General features: G+C 37.4%; 1 pseudogene; it reads right to left on the bottom strand.

Annotated features, from left to right (window-relative positions):
- Positions 1-13,408: 13,408 nt before the first annotated feature.
- LOC113092895 (uncharacterized) lies at positions 13,409-13,505 on the bottom strand (annotated as a pseudogene).
- Between the last annotated feature and the right edge of the window lie 1,565 nt (positions 13,506-15,070).

Genomic DNA, 15,070 nt, shown 5'->3' with positions numbered 1-15,070 from the left:
TATCGAACATGTGAAGTTTGGGGAAGATTGAACATTTTATGCTTGAGTTACAACAACTTCTCTTGCTGTGGCAAGACATCAAATTTTGTCATGGCGCCATGGAAACGCCCTTTAACAAAAACTCAAGATCTCCAAAAGTTAACATTGCACAGGCCTTTAGAATTAGACTGACCACAAAATATATGTTAATCTCAAAAAAATTATAGGAAGTAGTTTGTCGCAGCGTAAAACATGTCACTTCCTGTTGCCAATAGGTGGCGCTATGACTATAACTGAATGTGGGCATGTAGATCTGTTAAGGGCAGAAGTTTTATCTAACATGTGAAGTTTTGGGGCAGATTGGACATTGTATGTCTGAGTTACAGCAACTTCCTTTTCATGGCGAAACATCGAAATTTGTCAGGCCACCATGGACACGCCCTTTAACGAAATCTAAAGATCTTCGCAATTTAACATCGCAAAGAGCTTAAGATTACACTGACCAGGTTTGGTGTTGATCTGAATAAATCTCTAGGAGGAGTTCGTTAAAGTACAACCCCTGAAAATGGCAAAAACAACGCCAATATTGCAGAGAAAATTCTAAATAACCGACTTCCTGTTGGGATTCGGATTTCGTACCAAGAGACTTTTTTGTAGTTATTGGTGTGTTACATGTGTATACCGATTTTTGTACATGTACGTGAAACATAGCTCGAGGCGCACTCTGTTGAAAGTGTATAGGTGGCGCTATCGAGCCATTTTGCCACACCTGATGGAATTTTGGCCTTCAGATGTGTTCAGGCCAGGACTCTTATCACACATGTGAAGTTTGGGGAAGATCGGACATTTTATGCCTGAGTTATAACATCTTTTATTCCCATGGCGAGACATCGAACTTCGTGACGGCGCCATGGACACGCCTTTTAACGAAAACTCAAGATCTTCACAACTTAACATCGCACAGGGCTTTAGATTAGACTGACCACAAAAAATACATTGATGTCATAAAATTTCTAGGAGTAGTTCATCGCAGTGTAAAATATGTCACTTCCTGTTGCCAATAGGTGGCGCTATGACTATAACTGAATATGGGCATGTTAATCTGTTCAGCTTCAGAGTCTCATCAAACATGTGAAGTTTGGGGCAGATTGGTCATTGTATGTCTGAGTTATAGCAACTTCCTGTTTCATGGCGAATCATCGAAATTCGCCAGGCCACCACGGACACGCCCATTAACGAAAACTCAAAAGCTTCGCAATTTAACATCGCAAAGGCCTTCAGATTAGGCATACCAAATTTGGTGTTGATCTGAATGAATCTCTAGGAGGAGTTCGTTAAAATACAACGCATGGAAATGACAAAAATGACACAAAATTTGCTCATAATATTAGTAATAACCGACTTCCTGTTGGGTTTCGGATTTTGCTCCAAGAGACTTTTTTGTAGGTATTGGAGAGTTACATGTGTATACCGATTTTCATACATGTACATGAAACGTAGCTCGAGGCGCACACCGTTGAACGTGTATAGGTGGCGCTGTTGAGCCATTTTGCCACACCCACTTCTGAAACCCATATCAGACGTAAATTTTCGCCAGTTCTGAGGTGTGTGCAAAGTTTCATGACTTTTCGAGCATGTTTAGGCCCTCAAAAATGCGATTCATTTTGGAGAAGAAGAATAATAATAATAATAATAATAATAATAATAATAATAATAATAATAATTAAAGCTGCAAGCAGCGATGAACGGGCCCTCGCACCCGGGCTCACCGGCAGCGAGTGGCTTTAGTAAATAGGTGAACGGTGAGAAATATGCATTTAAACTCATAAATATATGTAGAATATATCAATGTTTATTCCATATATGTGCCAATCTTTGTGTTGCCAGCAGGTGGCGCTATCATTATAATGGAATATTGGCCTTCAGATGTGTTCAGGACAGGACTCTTATCGAACATTTAAAGTTTGGGGAAGATTGAACATTTTATGCCTGAGTTACAACAACTTCTCTTGCTGTGGCGAGACATCAATTTTTGTCTTGGCGTTATGGACACGCCCTTTAACAAAAACTGAAGATCTCCACAATTTAACATTGCACAGGCCTTTAGATTAGACTGACCACAAAAAATACATTAATTTCAAAAGATTTCCAGGAGTAGTTTGTCGCAGCGTAAAACAAGTAACTTCCTGTTGCCAGCAGGTGGCGCTATGACTATAACTGAATGTGGGCAAGTAGATCTGTTAAGGGCAGAAATTTTATCTAACATGTGAAGTTTGGGGCAGATTGGACATTGTATGTCTGAGTTACAGCAACTTCCTTTTTCATGGCGAAACATCGAAATTTGTCAGGCCGCCATGAACACGCCCTTTAACGAAATCTAAAGATCTTCGCAATTTAACATCGCAAAGGGCTTAAGATTACACTGACCAGGTTTGGTGTTGATCTGAATAAATCTCTAGGAGGAGTTCGTTAAAGTACAACCCCTGAAAATGGCAAAAACAACGCCAATTTTGCAGAGAAAATTCTAAATAACCGACTTCCTGTTGGGATTCGGATTTCGTACCAAGAGACTTTTTTGTAGGTATTGGTGTGTTACATGTGTATACCGATTTTTGTACATGTACGTGAAACATTGCTCGAGGCGCACTCTGTTGAAAGTGTATAGGTGGCGCTATCGAGCCATTTTGCCACACCTGATGGAATTTTGGCCTTCAGATGTGTTCAGGCCAGGACTCTTATCACACATGTGCAGTTTGGGGAAGATCGGACATTTTATGCCTGAGTTATAACATCTTTTATTCCCATGGCGAGACATCGAACTTCGTGATGGCGCCATGGACACGCCTTTTAACGAAAACTCAAGATCTTCACAACTTAACATCACACAGGCCTTTAGATTAGACTGACCACATAAAATACATTGATGTCATAAAATTTCTAGGAGTAGTTCATCGCAGTGTAAAATATGTCACTTCCTGTTGCCAATAGGTGGCGCTATGACTATAACTGAATATGGGCATGTCAATCTGTTCGGGTCAGGAGTCTCATCAAACATGTGAAGTTTGGGGCAGATTGGTCATTGTATGTCTGAGTTATAGCAACTTCCTGTTTCATGGCGAATCATCGAAATTCGCCAGGCCGCCACGGACACGCCCTTCGATGAAAACTCAAAATCTTCGCAATTTAACATCGCAAAGTCCTTTAGATTAGGCATACCAAACTTGGTGTTGATCTGAATAAGTCTCTAGGAGGAGTTCGTTAAAATACAATGCATGGAAATGGCAAAAATGACACAAATTTGCTCATAATATTAAAAATAACTGACTTCCTGTTGGGTTTAGAATTTTGCTCTAAGAGACTTTTTTGTAGGTACTGGAGAGTTACACATGTGTACCGATTTCCATACATGTACGTGAAACATAGCTCGAGGCGCACACCGTTGAACGTGTATAGGTGGCGCTGTCGAGCCATTTTGCCACACCCACTTCTGAAACCCATATCAGATGTAAATTTTCGCCAGTTCTGAGGTGTGTGCAAAGTTTCATGACTTTTTGAGTATGTTTAGGCCCTCAAAAATGCGATTCATTTTGGAGAAGTATAATAATAATAATAATAATAATAACGGAATCCAAGGTCCAACCGGGCCCTAATAAACGGAGCAATTCCAAGAGGGTCCTCACACCATCGGTGCTCGGGCCCTAATAATAATAATTAAAGCTGCAAGCAGCGATGAACGGGCCCTCGCACCCGGGCTCACCGGCAGTGAGTGGCTTTAGTTAATAGGTGAACGGTGAGAAATATGCGTTTAAACTCATAAATATAAGTAGAATATATCAATGTTTATTCCATATATGTGCCAATCTTCCTGTTGCCAGCAGGTGGCGCTATCATTATAATGGAATATTGGCCTTCAGATGTGTTCAGGGCAGGACTTTTATCGAACATGTGAGGTTTGGGGAGGATTGGACATTTTATGCCTGAGTTACAACAACATCCTATTTAATGGCGAAACAATGAAATTTGTCAGGCCGCCATGGACACGCCCTTTAACGAAACCTCAAGATCTTCGCAATTTAAGATCGCAAAAGGCTTTAGATTACACTGACCAAGTTTGGTGTTGATCTGAATAAATATCTAGGAGGAGTTCGTTAACCCCTGAAAATGGCCAAAACAACACTAATTTTGCAGAGAAAATTCCAAATAACTGACTTCCTGTTGGGATTCGGACTTCGTACCAAGAGACTTTTTCGTAGATATTGGTGTGTTACATGTGTGTACCGATTTTTGTACATGTACGTGAAACATAGCTCAAGGCGCACTCCGTTTAAAGTGTATACGCACTCCGTTGAAAGTGTATAGGTGGCGCTATTGAGCCATTTTGCCACACTCGATGGAATATTGGCCTTCAGATCTGTTCAGGCCAGGACCCTTATCACACAAGTGAAGTTTGGGCAAGATCGGACATTTTATGCCTGAGTTATAACATCTTTTATTCCCATGGCGAGACATTGAACTTCATCACGGCGCCATGGACACACCTTTTAACAAAATCTCAAGATCTTCACAACTAAACATCACACAGGTCTTTAGATTAGACTGACCACAAAAAAAGACATTGATGTCATAAAATTTCTAGGAGTAGTTTGTCGCAGTGTAAAATATGTAACTTCCTGTTGCCAATAGGTGGCGCTATGACTATAACTGAATATTGGCATGTAGATCTGTTCAGGTCAAGAGTCTTATCCAACATGTGAAGTTTGGGGCAGATTGGACATTGTATGTCTGAGTTACAGCAACTTCCTTTTTCATGGCGAAACATCGAAATTTGTCAGGCCGCCATGGACCCGCCCTTTAACGAAACCTCAAGTCCTTCGCAATTTATTATCGCAAAGGGCTTTAGATTACACTGACCAAGTTTGGTGTTGATCTGAATAAATCTCTAGGAGGAGTTCGTTAAAGTAAAACCCCTGAAAATGGCAAAAACAACAGCAATTTTGAAGGGAAAATTCAAAATAACCGACTTCCTGTTGGGATCCGGATTTCGTACCAAGAGACTTTTTTGTAGGTATTGGAGTGTTACATGTGTGTACCAATTTTTGTACATGTATGTGAAACATAGCTCGAGGCGCACTCCGTTGAAAGTGTATAGGTGGCGCTATAGAGCCATTCTGCCACACCCGGTGGAATATTGGCCTGAAGATCTGTTCAGGCCAGGACTCTTATCACACATGTGAAGTTTGGGGAAGATCGGACATCTTATGCCTGAGTTATAACATCTTTTATTCACATGGCGAGACATCGAACTTCGTCGCGACGCCATGAACAAGCCTTTTAACGAAAACTCAAGATCTTCACAACTGAACATCGCACAGGCCTTTAGATTAGACTGACCACAAAAAAGACATTGATGTCATAAAATTTCTAGGAGTAGTTCGTCGGAGCGTAAAATATGTCACTTCCTGTTGCCAATAGGTGGCGCTATGACTATAACTGAATATGGGCATGTCAATCTGTTCAGCTTCGGAGTCTCATCAAACATGTGAAGTTTGGGGCAGATTGGTCATTGTGTGTGTGAGTTATAGCAACTTCATTTTTCATGGCGAATCATCGAAATTCGCCAGGCCGCCACGGACACGCCCTTCAACGAAAAGTCAGGATCTTCGCAATTTAACATCGCAAAGGCCTTTAGATTAGGCATACCAAATTTGGTGTTGATTTGAAGAACTCTCTAGGAGGAGTTCGTTAAAATACAACACATGGAAATGACCAAAATTACACAAAATATGCTCATAATATTAAAAATAACCGACTTCCTGTTGGGTTTAGAATTTCGCTCCAAGAGTCTTTTTTGTAGGTATTGGTGTGTTACATATGTGTGCCAATTTTCGTGCATGTACGTGAAACATAGCTGGAAGGCTGTTGATTTTCTTGGTATAGGTGGCGCTGTCGAGCCATTTTGCCACACCCTCTTCTGAATCCTATATCAGACGAAAATTTTCACCAGGTTTGACGAGTGTGCAAAGTTTCATGACTTTTTGAGAATGTTAAAGCCCTCAAAAATGCGATTCATTCGGGAGAAGAAGAAGAAGAAGAAGAAGAATAATAATAATAAAAAACAAAGCAGATACAAGAGGGTCCTCGCACCTCGGTGCTCGGGCCCTAATAATAATAATAATAATAAACGGAGCAATTCCAAGAGGGTCCTCACACCATCGGTGCTCGGGCCCTAATAATAAACAGAGCAGATACAATAGGGTCCTCACACCTTCGGTGCTCGGGCCCTAAATATAGCTGCAAGCAGCGATGGCGGGCTCAAGCCACCAATGCCATAACCCCCCCGTGGCATCAGGTAAACTGTGCCCAGCGGGCACATGCATTCACAATATCCCTCTGGCAGTGAGGTTTTAAAGGATACGGCAGTTAAAGGGTTAATCCGAATCATCTAGACTTTAAAATCACATTCACAGAACAATATATATATATATAACTTTAATAACACTGTAGAATAAGATTTCATTTATAAACATTATGTTAACATGAACAATATTTATAAAGCATTCATTCATGTCAGTTAATATTCCAAACTTAAACATGAAAACATTGTTTTATTGTGATTTTTTTCCAAGTATATTTTACCAATTCCAAACCATATCAATCTTAATAACTACCATTATTTTTTATTTAATCATTTATGAGTGCTATACAATAGTCTAGGAAAGCTGGACGAGAAAAACTCCTTATATTCATGTGTGCAGAATTATTAGGCTTGTTTTCTTTTACAGATGAAATGCGTAAACTGTAAGGTCGAAAATTATGAAATACCCATGAGAAATATCAAACACAAATGCAATACAGAAATGGATAAGTTAAGACTTGACCATTGTACAAAAAATGCTGACTGGGTCATGAGGTCAGAAAAGAAGAAGAAAAAAACAGGTCAAGAAGAACTGACAAAAAGAATTGCAAAATAATAAGGAATTAATGTGAAGATAAATTTTTAGTCAATTCTGCAAGACAGACTTTCAGGAAAGGAGGTGGAATAAAAATGAGCTCCTAAATCTTAATCCTGGATTCTGGAAGATATATTCCTCAAACCATCGGACAAGAGGAGGTGGTGCTGGTCCTTCACGAGTCACTCTAATCTGTTCATAAAGCATATATATAAAGACTTAATATATAGTATTTCACAATACTTCATGGTATTCTAATTAAATACATTTTTGGAATCTTAGATCTCTCAGAACCTGACACCGAGTAATTCTGAGACTCCAGGTAAGTGGCAGTTCTGTAAAATGTTGGCGCTGGAGACTAAATGCACCCTGATAGTTTCACACCTAATTCACTTAACACACACACAAACACACACACACACACACACAGACACACTACCCACAGTGACAGAGGGACAGAGTGACATCAGATGTATGATAGTTTTTTAATTTTCTATCATCCATATAGTGTTGTATAGTCATGAAACTATGCATATTTCCTCAGAATGACTTGTCTTCTATGTGTACATTTTTTTGAAGTGTTTAGAAGCTGCACTTTAAAAAAATATAAGACATTTACTGGTTACTTTTTTACTGTTATTTCAAAAAATCACCACGACAAAACCATTCAAGCTATCCAAAATTCATTTGCATCTGTTCTGTAAGATAAATTCTTTAAACAGTGGTAAAAGAGGATGTGGTGCTGATCCTTCAAGAGTCACTCAAAACATGTCTATCCATAAAGCCTATAAAGAATTATTCTTAATATACAGTTCACAATACTTCAGCTTGTTATTCTAATTAAGTCAGAGTCATTTTATCAGTAAAATACATAAAATTCATATTATTTTTCTTTGAAAGATTTCTATAAATGATTTAAATCATACTTGTTTCTACAATAATTATTTAAAAGTTATCCTATAGCTCCATCTGGTGGCCATTATTGGTACTAAGAATTGCAAGCTTGATTTATAAGTTATGATAGTTTTAATTTTATGCTGGCTCTTGAAAATGATAAAGCTATGAAACTTACTGTGCTTCCTTCAAATGATGACTTCTACCTATATAAAAAATTATGAAGAGTTTGGAATGAAAAAATTTAAAGATATAGTAAAATAACTATTGTATTTTTTTATGTTACTTTAATAAATCGCTATGGCCACACCATTTAAGGTATCCTAAACCCATTCGCAATTTAACATTTTCAGTATATTGGCTTCATGTTAAAAAAAAGTTTGGTGTGAACTACTTGTGTCTTCTTGGAGGAGTATGAATTAATTTACAGGCTGATTTTATCATAAATCCACAATAGAATTTCTGAGCTCTGTATCAATCTGTGTTGTTGTTTGTTTATTTTTATTTTTTTATTTTTCATAGGAAGATAACTGACCCTTTACTCTCCTTTTTAATAAATGTGCTTATAAACCAAAAACAAGCTATTTATAGCTGTATTTATAAACTGCTTACTACTGACTATTAATATTGGGACAAGGCTTTATAAAGCATGAACTGACTATTTACTTTTTGAGTTTGAAATTATTATTTGCAGCACAAATAAGGTTTTTTGGGATTTTTAAAAATCCCTAAAACTGTCAGAAAAGGATAAGGCCTAAGATTTCTATGTGAGTGGCTAAATTTATTTGTTTTTATAACTATAATGCATAAACTATGAAATTATACAAAATGTATAAAAAAGTACAACAGTTATTGTTTTCCAATGTTTTTTATTTATTTATTTATTTTTTTTTTTGGATTTACATTTAAAAAAATTAGCCTACTGGAATCATTCTAAACAGCTTGACTAAAACCTGTTAATATTTATTATAGACCACTGTAACTGTGTATAATCTAACAAACAAGTTTATTTTGAAAATAAAAGTGTGTACACCAGATAAATTGGACGATAAAGAAATTGCTAACAATAGTATAATAGAGCATGTTTTATGTTTTTAGGCGTTTAGATGCAGAAATTAACAAATCAAATGTAAAATAAAATGTAATTGATTTAATTAAATATAGATTAATTATTGTTAGAGCAAAATAATAAATAAATTAATACGTACACACATTAAAAAAGCAGCCAAGATGAATGAATTTCATTTTTTATATAGATTAAAATTGAAGACAGAAGCAGCTGGTATATGCGGTCACTTAATATTAAAATCCAGTAGATCCATTTCAGATATATTTCTCAACAGTTTATGTTCACGTGGCTGTTGTCGTTTATGGTCGCCAAGCTATTATGTATTTTGAAATAATCTTGTCCGTGATGTGTTCGTTCGTACGACGAAAGGCAGAATCCTGCAGCTCGAGAGATGTGTTATTCTGCCAGTCGCGCTTTCAAATAGTCTTGCACACTTAAACGGGTCACAAACACCTGCATTTAGCTCTTGTAGTGTTACAATGGGTTTATTGTGTGCATTTGTGGTAATATTTTATTTAAAAAAGCTCTTAAACAAGAATAAATTCGTTTGTTTTGAGCTCGACACTGTACGCGCTGATCGGAGGCGGCGATTTCAGATAGGCAGCCGCAAATAATTCATTTTCACACAAACAGTTCAAAAACATCTGAATTTAGCTCTTGGTGTGTTCTAATTGGTTGATTGTGTGATATCGCTGTAATAATTTATTTTTAAAAGCTTTAAAACAGGAATAAATTAGTTTTTTCTGAGCTCTTTACTCCAGACGCTCGTGATCACAGCGGTGATTCATCTCTCCTATTTCTCACGTATCTCTGGCCAGAAATAATTTATCCATGAGCCCTGAACTGGTAATAATCAGATATGTTGGTTTGGCTTGTCAGTGTGAATTAAATCTAGGTATTTATTTGTATTTTTAACCGATTTAAAAGTGAAAGTAAAAGTCCGGGAATTGAACCTGTAGGGGCGCTATTTCTCTCAGACAATGGAAGTCTGAAGCACATATACTCAAACAGAGGGACAGAGTGAGATGAGATGTCTGACAGTTTTTTAATTTTCTGTTATCCATACAGTGTTGTAAAGTCGTGAAACTATCCATATTTACTCAGAATGACTTTTTTTCTGTAAGAAAAAAAGGTTTTGAAGTGTTTGGAATTTAAAAATGCAGGAAAATTAATAATTCAATTTTTACTGTCATTTAAAAAAATCACCACGACAAAACCGTTTAAGCTATCCAAAATCCATTGGCAATTTAAGTTGTTTAAAATGTTTTGGCATCATGTAGACAAAGTTTGGTGTGTATAGTGTTACTCTCCTCTGAGCAGTATGCATTAATTCACAGCTAAATGTAAAAAAAAATCCACATTCTAATCAAAATAGCTGACTTCCTGTTGATCGTAGCTGATGACTGTGAATTAGAAAGTTGTCCGTCTTGATAAGAAAAATTTTTGTACCGAGTTTGGTGTCTGTAGCTAAAACTAACCCCGCCACTTTTGACAAAAGGTGGCGCTATAGAGTGCCTCTTCCACGCCCTCTTATGAACTTTTGCCAGTGTCTAGTTATCATAATTACTGATATGTGTTCTGAGTTTGATGAAATTCTAAGCATGTTATATGCCTCAAAATCACCTGAGAAGTATTCCAGTTTAACATGTTGCCACGGCAACAATATTTTTAGATATCAATATCCCCCCAGCAGATTTATATCGGCTGTGTTTTAACATTATTCTGATGAAGTTTGAAGCAAATCGAGTAAAAATAAGATGCTGAATTCAAAGCATTTTGAAAATGACACACTTCCTGCTGCCAGTTGGTGGCGCTATAACTTTGACTCCTAATAGTCACATATATGCGATCGACATCATACAACGAATAATCTGATGCAGTTTGATTAAAATCAGGAAATGTATGTGGATGGTATTAGACACTTCCTGTTTCTCATTTCTCGCCATAATTTCAACACCTCGCCACGAGCAAACCGTTCGAGATATCAAAAATCCCCTGGCAATTTTTCATCCCCAATGCCTTGAGATCATGTTGACCGAATTTGGTGGCAATCGGCAAAAAAACCTATGACAAGTATTTCAAATTCCAGAGCATGCGCTTTTTACATAACTCTAAATAGCTGACTTCCTGTTGGGCGGAGCCGAATGACATGCAGTACGAAAGTTGTTCAGCACGATGAGATCTATATGTGTACTGAGTTTCATATTTATACGAGCAAGTATGTGTGAGCTATACATCAACATTTATGACTGTGTTCCAGGGGGCGCCATAGAGCCCCTGTGCCACGCCCGGGTCCCAGCCTCTGCAGGCTCCTAAAGGCCACAGATTCCAAAGTGTGCGCAAATTTTCAAGAGTTTTTGAGTATGTTAAGGACCCCAAAAGCCCCCACAACTTTGACGAAAAATATGAATACTAAACCCTAAATATCCAACTTCCTGTTGGGCGGAGCCTATGACATGCAGTACAAAAGTTGTTTGGTTTGATGAGATCTACATGTGTACCGAGTTTCGTGTGTCTACGTGCAAGTATGTATGATATATGGCCCTCAGTATTCCAGGGGGCGCTGTAGAGCCCCTGTGCCACGCCCGTGTATCAGTCTCTGCCCGGCCCTAATGGCCGCAGGTTCCAATGTGTGTGCCAATTTTCAAGACTTTTTAAGCATGTTAAGGGCCCCAAAAGCCCCCGAAACCTTGAAGAAAAATAATAATAATAACAAATAATCCTAAGGAAAACAATAGGGCTCTCGCCCTCCAGGCTTGAGCCCTAAATAATAAAAAATAATCCTAAGGAAAACAATAGGGCTCTCGCCCTCCAGGCTTGAGCCCTAATAAGGTTGAGTAAAATTATTTTGTTCCATATTCTGTAAGGTTGCTGCGCAGAACCAAACATTCAAAATCATTTATTTCTTCATTCCAACTAACAAAGTAATTATAACAAGGTCAAAGACTCCATCAATGATGAAATTCTTTTCTCAGCTCTTAATTTGGTTTGTCCTTGACTAATTCGCACACTTTTTTGTCCCAACACATGCTCTTTATTAGAGCTTGTTGCTTGGAATCCTCACAGTACATCTGTCAAACCAGAACCAGTTGAGGGTGTCACACATTCTGTAAAATATATAAGTACCGTAAAATAGAATGAAGAAAGGAATATGTGCGTACATATTTTAGGTGGCTGTTTATATGACGACAGAGACCATGTGTGAATGTCACAGGGCCAGGATGAGGCTGAAATCATGCCTGAGGAAGCTACTGAGAGACAACTCTGTTCTCCAGCTGCAATTTAGCCCCCAATTATTTTTATTATTTACCAAAAAAGAAAAAAAAAAGATTTGTGGACAAGGGGTCATTTTAGAGGGAAGAGAATGAGCAGGAAGTGAGGAGGAGAACAATACACAGAGCTTCTCCCCTTATTCATCGTTGTTTAATTTGGAACATTGGGAATAATAAAACGGCACATCATCTCTGTTCAGCTGGGTTTATTAAAGCCTTATAAATGTGTATTTTTTTTTTTAGGATACATTTGGGAGCATCTCATGAAAATGTTACCTCTCAACCCAAAAACAACATAAAAATTATCATTACTTTCACCAAAAATATCATTACCATAATGTGCATGGACATTTTTAAATATATATTTTTTAGAAATTCCTTTTATTATCAATGGGGATCTCATTAGATTTTCATTAAAATGTATGAGATTTTTTTTTATTTATCGTGTTGTTTTACAGAATATGAGAATATAATATTGTTTGCTGTTATTTACTGTAAATACTACCCTTAATATACATACTTTAGACATTTTTTTTTTTGATCACATCACAGTTATGAGATAATTTTTTTATTTTAGTAATGAGAATTTGAAAATAAAATAAATAGTCAATTTAAAAAGTGAATTTGAATGGTCCTAAAATTGGCTTCATTTTCATTCAGCAAGATAAAATGTATTATTAACTGCTTTTTGTCTGTGTGTGTGTGTGTGTGTGTGTGTGTGTGTGTGAATTTAGAAGTATATACTTGTTTATAATGGACAACTTTAATTCATATTAGAAGAAAATTATTGAATGAAGGGACAATTCGAATATCAGTACACCCTGCTTTTCTGACTGAGGTGGTAGAAACCAATGAAAACCAGTCATAATTCCATTGATGCACTGCTGGATCACAATATAAACCTGTCCAAAACACTTCTGAGGAAAGAGAGCTTTAAAAATAAGACACACAGTCACATCTAACTCGTCCTGACTCTTATTTTGCCATAACACTTATGTTAAGAGTAGCCTCTTATGATCTCACAATGCCTTGGCGCACACTCTTAAGTGGAAATCAAGGGTGACAATGTTACTGAACGTGATGGGGTTTACATACCACTCCTGCACACCCAGTGGCTTTCAATAGGAAGATACGCCAGGATGCTCAAGGGTACCTAAGTCATGGTATTTCCGGCCCAAGACTCGAACCCACAACCCTAGGGTTAGGAGTCAAACTCTCTAACCTCTAGGCCACGACTTCCCTCAAAAGAGGTGGAGCGCTTCACAGATTTGGGTGTCATCCTTTCGCAGGGGCCATGCTAATCTTCTCTGTATCGATCCAATGTAGGGAGCACTTACTCTCATTTTGTTCTTTCTTTCACTTCTGCAAAACAAAAGAAGATATCAGTCTCATTGCGATATGAAAGTTGATAACTGACTTTTGTTGTACGGAAAAAAAAAAATTACAAATAAATTGTGTGTTTTATAGTTAGAGGGTTAGTTCACCCAAAAATACAAATTAGCCCATAAATTACTCACATTGAAGTCACCCTAGGTGTATATGAATTTCTTCTTTCATACGAATCCATTCAGAGTTATTTATAAAATTGTCTTTGATCTTTCAAGCTGTTTGATGCCACTCAGCATGTGTTACACTGCATTGGTTGAAGAGAAGTTTAATAAAAAGTGCATACATTTAAAAAAAAAAAAAAAAAAATGAACAAAGGTCTCCTGTAGTGAATCGATGCAATTCTGAAAGAAAAATATCCATATTATAAATGTAATAATCACTTTAATCTAACCTGCACTCACTGTTGTAAAATGAAAGCAGGTGAGTCTCAGCGTTTGTTAAAAGGAAGCAAAATTTCCTTACTTTAGCAAAGGAAAACCAGTTTCCTCTTGGCTTCTTTACAAATCCTCGTTTTGTAACTGCTAACTGCTTTGTGTATATCTATGAGGGCAAGCCAGATTAAAGTGACTATTATGCTTTGAAATTGATATTTTTCTTTCCAAAAAAAAAAAACACAAAAAAAAAACCATTGAGTGGCATCAACGGCTTAAAAGATCAAAGTCATTTTTTTAAAATAACAGTAATAGTATACCACGCATGATATTTAGACATTTGGTCAAATCCAGATGTGTTTTTCAAATCCAGCGCAACATATTGATCAATCTTTCTTGATGTATTTCCACCCCTTAAAATAGCACCTATTTAAATAGCTCTCAAACAGATCTATGTCCTACTGATGCCCCTGCATAGAGACAATGATTAGAGATTGATGTTCCTCACTTCTGAGATAAAACAAATCACTCGCTCTTTCTCTGACTTGCTCTGCCCCTCCTTCCTCTCTCCTCCTCTCCCTAAATAGCTGTTAAGTGTTTGTTCTTTCTCTTTCTCCTTCTGCCTCTCTCTCCCTCGTTCAATGCGCTGGCTTGTGTTTCTGCGGTGTACAAATGGAAGCGTGCTTGCGCAGGTATCGAACAAGCAATTCACAGCTGGTTCATGCTATTATCTTCAGCTACAAAGCCAAGTCAGGCATGTAACCCGTTTCAAGTGTCGTGTCCCCTCATGCATGAGCTGTGTTCACTCTTTCTGCCTGGTCACATGTGCTATTTCTCTCTCTCTATCGCTCTGCACTCTTTCAAGCTGGGAGCAATCAAGGTGGAGTAAAACAAATAATATTCCTTACTGACTTCCAGGTGATGTACCAGTCCTCCTGCCTAAAGAGCAAAACACTCAGTCTCTATTATTTATGACTGTTGAGTGCCAACTCTGTTATGCTGTTAAGGATGTTTAGCTGTGTTTAATTCCCTCAGGAAATATAGAGACAACTTAAATTTACCCGTTACCTCATGGGATGTTGTATCTCGCTACAGAAACAACGTGTAGCTGTGCAAACAAGTACCGATTTTTAAAAGCAATAATTC

The sequence above is a fragment of the Carassius auratus genome, unplaced genomic scaffold, assembly GCF_003368295.1.
Source record: "Carassius auratus strain Wakin unplaced genomic scaffold, ASM336829v1 scaf_tig00214736, whole genome shotgun sequence".
Classification (NCBI taxonomy): domain Eukaryota; kingdom Metazoa; phylum Chordata; class Actinopteri; order Cypriniformes; family Cyprinidae; genus Carassius; species Carassius auratus.
Note: the sequence above shows the minus strand (reverse complement) of the source record. Positions and strands in the feature narration are given on the sequence as shown.